The following is an 11,504-nucleotide window of genomic DNA, read 5'->3' as shown; positions in this document are numbered from 1 at the left end:
AGCTGAAATCCTGAAAAGACTGACAGCTCTTAAAAGCCAAAGCTTAGTTTAAAAAAAAGCCTGAGCAGTTCATTGGCTCCTTTGATGTTAAAAAAAAAAAAAAAAAAAAAAAAAAAAAGTGAATTTCTACTTTTTTTAATTATTTTTTTTTCTCTGCAAAATGAAATTTAATTTCTCTTTATTGAAATATTGAGAGTACTGTGGTATAGGAAAGGTAACTCTAAAGCAGGAAGTGTTTTGATTGGGAGGGTGAATTTGCAAATTTTTATCTCCATGTGTTTCATTCTTTCTTTCAAAGGATCATAAAGTGTTATAAGAATGTAGTCTTGTGGTTCTACATCATGCTGAATCTATAATTATAATTTCCAGCTGGTTGACTGTTGATTGACCTAGTGGAAATACCATTCAGAGACTGATGTTACTTTAAAGCCTTTGTGTAGCTTTGTTCAGCTCTTCAAGTGGTTGTGGCTTTAAGTTTGGAATGATCTTGGTTGCTTCTGGATTTGTTGCACAGGTGGGCTGCTGCTGGCTGGTTGTGGTCGTTTTATGTCTGGGCATAACTTGTCTTTGCCCAAATATGCTCTGTTAATGTGATCCAACCAGAGAAAACCATGCAGATGTTTTTTGGTTGAAAAGGTGGGTAGGGAGGGTTCTGCCTTCTTTTCTACTTCCTTATTTTAATCTGTGTTCTATACATAGATGTGCCAGTATTAATTTCTGTATTCAGTATATTTTCTGAATCAGAACTCCGCTACTTTAATTGGTTATGCAAAGCCATTTCTTTTGAGGCTATCTACACCAGGAACCTCATCAAAATTGACCAACTGCTTCCTTCAGGAAGGAAAAGGAAGGCAAATTAATCTTTGCATGGAATCAAAAATATTCTTCAGAAAAGCATCTACCAGAGCCTGGAGTAGAATGGATCTTCAGGCAAAATTCCTATTTAAAGCTTATTTAAATTTTATGCCCTGTGTGACATACTCTGTAGCACAATGTTTTCTTCTAAAAGGATGAACTATTCTGCTGTAGGCATGCAAGTACTGTTATAACAGCCTGTGCATCACCCTTCATTTAAGTTTGCCCAATACTTCTAAAAACTCGTTTTCTGTGTCTTGAAACATTGTCAAATGTCACCTGTTTTTATGGGCCCAAACTTGCAAGTTCCTGAAACATTTGAGTGTTTTGAATAAAACGTTTTAGGTGTTTCTGAGAACTAAGTTAGAGAAAATATGCTGTTGGTTAATGTTCAAATAACCTTACACCTGATTTTTGGAAATTTTGGTATTCCCTTTCTTTGCAATAGATATTTAGAAGAAGGGCAGATTTTATTTTATTGCATGTCAGTGTCCATTTAAGAACAAACAATCATCACTTATACATGTTCATCTGTTCATTAGAAAGCTTTAACTTGACAGGTAAGTTTGCTGCAGTCGGGGTCAAGATTTCTGCTTTGAAAAAGCTATGTTAGAATTGAATTACATCTTAAAAGTCACCTCATGGAATTTTAATGTTTGTTGATGAAATGTTGTTGATATGCTAGAAGAAATAATTTCAGTATTGTGAAAGCATTAAAGATTAGTTAGCTATTTGGAAGTTGTCCCACCAACTGCACAGTATTCTGGCTCCAGTTTCCCTGTTGGCTAAAGAATTGCAGGGGTTTTGGTACTCCAACATGGATATTACTTGTATAGCCAAGCTGGCTGATGGGATCCTGCTGTGTCAGTAGGGACAGAAGAAAAGTTGCAGATGAAATAACAGTAAGCCTTCTCCAAACCAGATTTTCCTGTAGAGGACTAAAAAGAGATTGTGATGTTTTTTGGCTTTTTGATTTTTATTTTATATTAAAAGTCTCAGTCATTCTTTATATCAAATCACTCTCTTCCCCCAATGCTTTTCCCTTCCCTCACCCAGCCTTAATGCTTGCTACAGAACCTCATTGTACAAAGTGTCTGCAACTGGCACAGCAATCACAAACCACCTGGGCCAAATTGTTTGCAAGGGTGTTCTACTGCTCAGATCAGCAGCTGAAGCAGTTAGAACAATTCCAGAAAACACTCTGTATTCCTGTTTTCATACTTTTGTGAGGAAAAAAGTTCAATTTTTTGTTTTTCTGATGGAAAAGGTACATATATAGAGTGTGTGAATATATAAATCTGGTGTAAAAAACACGTATTCTATTTGTGAGAGAGTTTTCACAAGAATTGTTTGATGCAATAATAGTTACTTGATGGCAAGTTAGACTTTTTGCTTATCTTTAAAAGTTTCCATGAAAATTGTGGAGGAGTAATAAGTAGGTCAACTCCAAACATTCTTATATTATGACTCAGACTCAGGCCTTCTATAATAATAATGTTGCTGGCATAGAAAATTAAGTTTTGTAATATAGAAAATATTTGTCCTCTGTTTTCTTTGAGTTTGGGGTTTGTTGGAGTAGACTTTTTTTTATTTTATTTTTTTAAATGATTGGAAACACTAAGAAGTGTACTATTTTCTGAGCAGGTGTGGGCATTTATTCCATTATGCTTAAACTGTGGACATATTTTAGCAATTAAACTTCACACTGAATTTGAGATTTGCAATATTCAGACTACACATGAAGCAATCAGCTAGCAAGGATCTGAAATTTTCACCTCGCAATGCATGATTAAACTGTAGTGTATACAAAGCAACCCAAGAAAATTAAGAGGAATTTGCAGCACTTACGATAGGCTTCATATTTATGCAGTAGAATTCAGATAAATTTAAATGTGTGTAAATACTTCTCTCTGTGGTGACTATTGTTAAGAAGTATAGTACTGTGTATGTCACAAAGGAGCTTCTGTGAAATGTCTCCCTTTGCATACCTGCATCATAGATATTCTGTAAGAATTTCATGCTTTGCAGAAATCAGCTAACAACTTCAGTGACTGGGCAAACACAATAACTTCCCCCACTTTTCTTTAGAAATCTGGAAATGGAAGCAGGAAAATCACCAAGTCTAGAAGGCTTTGGAAGAATCATTGGCCTGAGTTAGGCTAAAAAATCAGAGATTCTTGGCTCTCTTAATAATTCATGTCTTTATTTTTCCATAGTTTTTTTAGAACCACTTCTGTAAGACTTTTGATAATGCAAGTAAAACTCTAAATACATCTTCAGAAGTATAATCCAATTTTTAATTTATAAGTTCTTATTCATTGTGAACTTTTTTTATAGTCTCACCAATATAGGTGGGAAGAGTCACAGAAAGACGGAAATATTGAAGTCTCCAATAACTGCATGTTTTATCTGTTTCTCTTTTTATGAAAACTGCATGTTTCTGTTCTGCCCAGGGAAGTGGAGTGCCTATCCCTGGAGTCTTTTTTAGAGATGTGTGGATGGAACACTAAGGGATGTGCTTTAGCGGTGGGACTTGGCAGTTCAAGTTAATGGGCAATGTTGAAGGTCTTTTCCAACTTAGATGATTTTACAGTCTTATTTTATGTAAGATATCTTCCTAGAATAACTTGTACTCCAGATCCTAGCTCATTTCCTAAACTTAGCTCTTTGAGTTGTTTCTGTGTTCAATGTTGTTTCTGTGAAAATACAAGAAATTTGGTATAATTACAGTGTAGTAGTTAATAGTAGTAGTAATAGTAGTTAATAACATTTGATTTCTGTTCATGTATACCAGATAGATTTCAAGGATATTTTAATCTTAATCTTTAAATCTAATCTTAAAATTAGATTTAATCTAATTTAATCTTAAGCTTAAAATCAAGTGGTAGAGAGATAAGGGAAAGTGTTTTTTTTTTTTTTTTTTTTTTTTTTTTTGTAACATACATTTTTTTGCCAAGACTGACCGTCAAGTGGCTTTGACAGAGACAGCTTTGTTCTTTTAGTTGGATAGCTAATTAATGCCTTTTTTTTTATTATTCATGTTTCTGTCCTTCATGTGGTGTTTGTGAATTAGCTTTGTGTCATTTGCTAAAATATCAGGCATTTTTATACATTTGGTGTATTGAATGGCAAATACTTGATGTAAAGTCTGCAGTTTTACTCCATAACCAGATTGTAAAATATGAACTGAATTAATCATAACTGCAAAGAGTAATGGCACATTTTCTCTTATTTTATCTTTACTGCCTTTCAGATCATGGTTTAAAACCTTCTACATCTGGTGCACAGAATGAGGCAGCAGCTCTGGTAGTGGATAGCAAGAGGCAAAGGTCAAACCAGAGGCTGCACAAATATTGTGCACTGGATTTATTGTTTTAATTAAGAGTGGGGCAGTTCATCATAAACTGTTTATGGTGTTTTTGCACAGTGCAGCATTTTGAAATCAGCTGTTTTAATGAAAACATAATGTCACATCTGTCAAAGTTCTAAATATTTTGAAAGTGAAATATAGAAACAAGAACTTTAATTCTGGGTTTACTGGGATTAGCTCTTAGAATTGTTTTAAAATCCCTTATGTGTCATATCACAGGTGGCATAGTTCTATCTTAGAAAGGGAGTGGAAAGCACTGTATGGAGCTTGTTATTTAATTGTGAAAATACATACTGAAGGTTAATGTATTGAAAGACAAAGCTGTTATGGCTTCTGTTGGAATACTCGAATTATAAGCAGCTAACTTATTTATATTTAACATGTAAATATTGTATCCTGATAGTGTTTTTAAAAAGCAAGAACAGAAAAGCAACCAACCCCCAAAACAATGTATCCCTAAGTCTGGAAAGAAAGAAATACACTGTGGATAATATGATGCTGTGACATATTAGCATCAGGGTCTCTGTAACTAATTATTTACAAGACCTAATATTTTTTTTGTGGACTTCTAGGGCTGAGCAGCTTGTAGTCTAGCAATGGTCTGCTATTGATATATATTCATGTAGATATGTAAAGCAATTTTGCTTACATTTTTGTGTAGTCTGATAAAATACTTGTATAATCTGAAAATTGTATTTTTGTAGTAGTCTCCTTGGAAAATAGAAATTAAGTCTGTCATTAGATGTTAGGCCACAGTAGTTGACTGAGCAGGGTAATGTATGTTACATTTTGTGCTATACTTGGTCAAGTTTCATATATATTGTATTCCACATTATTTTATTAAATTTAATATCTGCACTTCTTATTACCAGACATGCCTCTCATTCAAAGCACAGAGGCACAGTTCTCTAATCAGAAGTGACAAGCTATATACTTTCTTTCAGCCATTATTCGGTAGCCTAGAGCAAGGAGCTCTGTTTCCTTGAAAATGCTTTGAATTGGGTTATTTTTATTGAAGTATTAAAGTAATTCTTCAGATTTTAGGCTATTATTTAAACACTTTTGGGAGAATGCAATAACCTCTGGATTCTATATAGCCTTTGTTATGTTAACAGTTGTAGCTGCCGAATGTATCTTTTTAATGCTTGTTATGTAAGTGTCTGGGAAAAAAAAATTATCCAACTGATAGAAATGAACAATATTTAGGAAATAAACAGGATTAGTTGGCTAAATTAGTTTACTATTGAGGAATGATATTAAAGTGACTCACTATTTAAATATACAAATAGATTCTAGTAACCATACCTTCACTGACAAATTTACATGATTAGCTGTTTACTAATTTGTTATGACATGAAGTTCATATTTGTCAGGTTAGTTCTTAAGGAGTCTGAAAATGGTACCTTCTTATCATATGGCAATCTATCACTTGTGGTGATGTTGGTTAAGTCCTCTACAAAACATAATGTTTAGTTTTGTTGAATGTCTTTGTTTAAAAAGACTTCTGGAATCTTTGCAAATTTTGTACCGCTTGTTTTTTCCTTTATGCTAGAGAGGTATGAAAATGTCATAATAGCTAGGGGAGATTTGGTATTGAAGAAAGCAAACAGTTGTCCCAAATATCAAAGATATGGCTTTGTACCTCCTCTGCAGTATTATACATCAAAGAAACTCGAGGTGAAGCAGCTTTGCTGGAGCTATTGTTCTTTTTTGGGGTACAGTTTTTTTCTGAAAAGTGTTCTTAATGCATCATATGTTGCCAGTTTTCCTCCCGTATCTTCTCTGTGTATCAATGGGGGAAAATGTGTGAAGTATAATAGAAAAGATACCTCTTTTTATTGGAATTGGGGAAATGATGTGAAGAGATATGCAGTGTAGTTCACAGGTCTCCCTTACCTTAAAATAAATATTGACCTTTGTCAAGTGGAGACAATGAGCCTTGGAAAATTTTGCAGTGATGTTGATGTACACATTTGAAGGATAACACTAAGAAACTAACTTCCAATGTTGAGTAAGGATCTTATTACTGGAGAAATTTGTTAATTCTTCTAGGCAAGTATCATGGGCACAACTTGAAGTATTTTCCCAGAAACAATTTCATAACAACTTTCTGCCAGTTGTAGATATTATTTGCATTGTTACCATTGTGGTTTTAAACAAAAACTCTTGTTTTTGTTTAAGTCGAGTGTGTACTAGGATTTGAGAGCTTTCTTTTGTTAGTATACTTGATTGCTGTTACTTGGTATGACTATGGTGTTAAACATCTGCTTTCTTTATCAATATTCTGTATGACTTTGGTACATTTAAAAGCTCACTGGGAGCTAATGCTGACTGACCAGGATGATCCTAGATCTAAACACAGCTGCGTGTGTATATTATCATTTCCAAATTACCATGCTATTTTGTCATTCAGGTGAATGAACATGTAGCAAATCCACAGGTGATAACAGACCATACAAAGCAAGGAAAGAAACAGAGAAAGTACTAATGAGTATTTTAATGAGAAAGTAGGAAGTCAATGTTGGAAATGTTGGAAATATGTATAGTGAAAACAGGGTTAAGTTGCGTTACGCTGCTGAACATGGTTTTGTATGCAGTTTTGATGAAGTAATTACCTGCATGGTACACTGTTTGATTTGGAAACACAAACTATCACATGCACAAATACATGCTGTTCTCTATGGGAAATATGTCCCTGAATAGAATTTCAGAACTACAGTTCTGCCAGTTTGGTGTAATTAGAATTTAACTATGTAAGTAATTAACAAAACCCCTTATTACTACTTGAAAAATGAGGATAGATAATAATGAAGTAGTTGCTGAAAGGAATATTAAAGTAAGCAACTGATGTGAACCGGTGAAGGGTACAACCTGACAGAGATGACTGAAACACATTAGAAATTAAAACACTCTAATAATAACCAACTCCACACAGATAATTAAATCATCAGCAGATTAATGACATTACAGGGCTAAAATGTTATAGGAAATTAGTAAGGTAGTATCCACTTCTGAAATTTTCTACACCTTTCTTAAGTGAAACTTGCAACATGTCAGTTTAGTGGAACATTACTAAAAACATAGGTGTGCAAAATTGGGAAAGACATGATTTACTTGACAAATTGTTCTTGTATTTCAGTAGATCTAACGTATCCTCCCCATACAGGAACGTTTCAGCTTTGAAATCTTGAGTTCAAATACAACACCAAGTTTCTGTAGAGAAAGTGTACACTGTCCCTAACCTGTGTTAAAAAAGGAGGAAAAAAATATACTCCCTTTAAAACTGCTCTTGTTTTCTGAGATGCACAAGTTTTCACAAACTAATAATCAATGGTACAATTTCATTTGCAGGAAAAAATTGTCATTAACAATGTGCATATAAAGGTAAAAATGAGAAAAGGCTATGTAAATGTAATCAAATGTCTAGAATTTTCCCAAAAGACAGAGAAATACTCAGTGCAAAAGGAGACAGATAAATGGTACTTGGGGATCTTCTGTCTAAAAGTTAGTAGAAAAAAAATGAATGGTAGAAATTATGGAGTAAATCATATAGGAAGCAGAATATAACACTTTTTTTCCCCTCTCAACTTTTTTCACGAGTATCTACCTATTGAATATTGAATATTATTTACTTTATTAAATAATGCCAACATAGTATGTAGTAATTTAACCGATGCATTATTAACAAATGTATGGTTAGCGTTCATAATGAAAAGCCATAGCTAGATAGGAAAATTTCTACAGTCTTTAAAAATAACAAATAAAACCCCAAAACAATAAAAACCCTGCATTTATTTAATAATCTACAGTAGGATAAAATTAATAGAAAAATCTGGAAATATATTAAGATATATATATGTATATTGGACATTAGTGCTATATACAAAATATATTGGGAATGTGGTTCAAAATATTTTAAACATTGTTGACCTTTTTTATATAATACCAAGCTCAGGGAAACATATTTGCATAGATTTAGTAATCTGTTGTAAATAACTACATAGGACAGCACACATTTTTCCTTAAGATGCAGCACTATAAGCAAGACATTAAATTATGCCTATCAGACAAAGCAGCGCAGAATCTCAACTTTTTTTTTTTTTTTTTTTTTTTTTTTTTTTTTTATAGCACATTCTATTGGGAAGACATCTCTGCTTCTAAAAGCACATGCATTAACTGCCTGATTCATGTGGTGACACGTGGAATATCCGAATGTGTTATGGATCTCCCAGGAATAAAAACAACATAGCAAAATCATCACCTTGGGATGTTCATTGAGTGAATATTTTACAGACATACTCCTTTTATATTTATATAATAATTTAGTGTTATGACAATTTTTTTAGCAGTGTTGGCAGTTTTTCTTTTTTATAATGGTATTATATTTGTGAGCCTATTAAGTGCACATGGGCTAAACTACAGAAAAAAGTATTTCTCATAATTCCTTAGGGTGCTTGTAGCAAAAGAACCATATTGGTATAGAAAAATGTTAATAAAAGGTCAAGCAGAACTTTCCAATGTTTATCATGATAGCAATAGCAATTAGGGGCTTTTTTGAATTGTATATTGAAGAAGCAGATTTATGGAGTATATAGAGAAGGAACTACACCTACTGTACTTTGTATTTAAATTCTTTATTATGAGACAAATCTAACAGTTTTAGCAATAATCAAAGTAGTTCATTTCCATTGTTTTCCCTTACAAATATCTGTAAGTTGGTGTGAAATTGTATGAAGAAAACTGAAGGACTGTCCTTGTTTTGCTGTGTTCCACTATTACAGCTATTGCTATGTCCTCTACAACTGAGAATAGTGCTTACATCTATGTGGACATTTTTGCTGTTCCAGAGGGTTGGCATTCATAATGGGAGCAATGCTTTTGGTAGGGTGTGTTCATGTACAACAGAGAAAGAAATAGTAATTTATTAATTTAGTCCATTCGTTCCAGTATATCATCATATTTTATTTACCTTACCAATGCATATTTGCATTGAAATTGGTGAGTGAAACAGAGACCTAGCTAGGCTATTGTTTATCAGCTCTTAAGTCTCTAAGTCATGCAAGAATATCTATGCTCATATTTAGATTTGATGAGTCTTTTGGTTTTTCTTGTGCAAAGCTTGCAGAGATGCTTGATTTGTTTAATTACAAAATAGACTTGTCTGTTTAGAGTGTGCAGTTTATAAATGCTTTTCCATATTTATCCAACAGATTGGAAGTAAGAACAAAAAGCAGGTAATGCATATGTTGTCTGTCTGAACAGAATGTCAGATTCAGTTCAGACCTGGCTTACTGGATGATTCCAGTTTCATTAACATTCTGCTTGGTGTTCGGTCAAACTGCCCAAGTGTCTGGTCTTGCACTCTTGAAGTCTGTGACTTCTGAGGGTGTTTAAGTAGAAGATATGATGAGACTAGCTATGGTGTGAATGTGCTGCCATTCAGCGAGACCTGGACTGGCTGGAGAGATGGGCAGGAAGAAACCAAATGAGGTTTAGTAAGAGCAAGTGTGGAGTCCTGCACCTGGGAAGGAACAACCACATGCATCAATACAGGCTGGGGGATGACCTGCTGGAAAGGAGCTCTGAGGAGAAGGACCTGGGGGTCCTGGTGGACGACAGGTTGACCGTGAGCCAGCAGTGTGCCCTCGTGGCCAAGAGAGCCAATGGGATCCTGGCGTGCATTAAAAGGAGTGTGGCCAGCAGGTCAAGGGAGGTGATCCTCCCCATCTACTGTGCCCTGTTCAGGCCTCACCTGGAGTACTGTGTGCAGTTCTGGGCTCCCCGGTACAAAAAAGACAGGGATCTCCTGGAAAGAGTACGGAGGAGGGCCGCAAAGATGATACAGGGCCTGGAGCATCTTCCCTGTGAAGAAAGGCTGAGAGACCTGGGTCTGTTCAGCCTGGAGAAAAGAAGACTGAGAGGGGATCTCATCAATGTGTATAAATACCTGAGCAGTGGGAGACAGAGGGATTTGGCCAACCTCTTTTTCAGTGGTTTGCAGGGACAGGATAACGGGTAATGGCCACAAGATAGAGCACAGGAAGTTCTGCACCAACATGCAAAAGAACTTCTTCACGGTGAGGGTAACGGAGCACTGGAACAGGCTGGCCATGGAGGTTGTGGAGTCTCCTTCTCTGGAGATATTCAAGGCCTGTCTGGATGCCTACCTGGGCAGCCTCCTGTAAGGAACCTGCTTTGGCAGGGTGGTTGGACCCGATGATCTTTTGAGGTCCCTTCCAACACCTACAGTTCTGTGATTCTGTATACAAGTGCCTTTACTCATTTTTGCTGTGAAACTACAGCTTTAACTAAATACAGATTATTATTAGTTTCTCAGTGATGGTAGCAAGTACCTCACACTTCATTTCTTTGTGCATTAATTTACTTGAGTGTCTGTATCTGAAAACAGATAAGCCTTATTTCATTGTCTTCCCGATGACACAAGCAGGCCATAAACTTCAATATAATGCTAATGACTGAATACTGTCACACCTGGTGACTGGATTAGGATTAGCTGTTTGTTTTTCAGCCTAATGAACTCAGGAGACATGGATGATCTACAAATGGCAATACAAGTATCTTTAGACCCAGTATTGTGTTCGTACTGTTTCTCAGTTAGTTTTCTGCTTCTACTTTAACAGATAAAGAAACTGTAGGTAGGTGTGTGTAATAGTATATGTACACCGTGTAAATGATATTAAGAGTCCTGAACTAAATACTTTTCTATTTGGAAAATTCAAAAATATCTTTCTTCAACTGTTTTGTAAATCTTTGTCTGATAGTCTTCAGTGCTTTAATTATATGCAAGTTACAACACTGTTATGCTGCAAATTAAAATACTGACCACAGACAAATACTGCATCTCTTCAAAATAAAAATGTGTTTTCTGTGCAAAAGTGTAGATAAAGGCTATTTTCTTGAAATTGATCCAAGCTGTCTCCACAGGAACAGAAGCATGAGCATCCAAAGTAGCTGTAACAGCAGGAAATTCACTTTTCATTGCCATTTTTCTGTATGCCTTGTGAGAAGGGTTGAATATAGTGCAGGGAAAATACAGGAAATCTATATCAAATTTTCTTAGGGATCCATTTTATTGTTTAGCAATTTTCCATTGTATCATATTAATACTGTTTTAAGTATTTCTTTTTGGTGGAGACAGTAGTGGTGGTTTTTACATTACAAAAATGATATTAAGAATTAATAGTGCTAATGAAGTGTAAATGATGTTGGCAAAATAAGGTATGTAAAATACATAAACACTACCAGGTTTGCCAGTACT

General features: G+C 34.9%; 1 long non-coding RNA gene across 1 annotated transcript; it reads left to right on the top strand.

The window, feature by feature from the left end:
* Positions 1-445: 445 nt before the first annotated feature.
* LOC137862004 (uncharacterized) lies at positions 446-9,393 on the top strand. Its single transcript, XR_011099997.1, has 2 exons — positions 446-636; positions 8,354-9,393. It is a non-coding gene; the product is annotated as an uncharacterized lncRNA (long non-coding RNA).
* Positions 9,394-11,504: the final 2,111 nt, after the last annotated feature.

The sequence above is a fragment of the Anas acuta genome, chromosome 10 (genome assembly GCF_963932015.1).
Source record: "Anas acuta chromosome 10, bAnaAcu1.1, whole genome shotgun sequence".
Classification (NCBI taxonomy): domain Eukaryota; kingdom Metazoa; phylum Chordata; class Aves; order Anseriformes; family Anatidae; genus Anas; species Anas acuta.
Note: the sequence above shows the minus strand (reverse complement) of the source record. Positions and strands in the feature narration are given on the sequence as shown.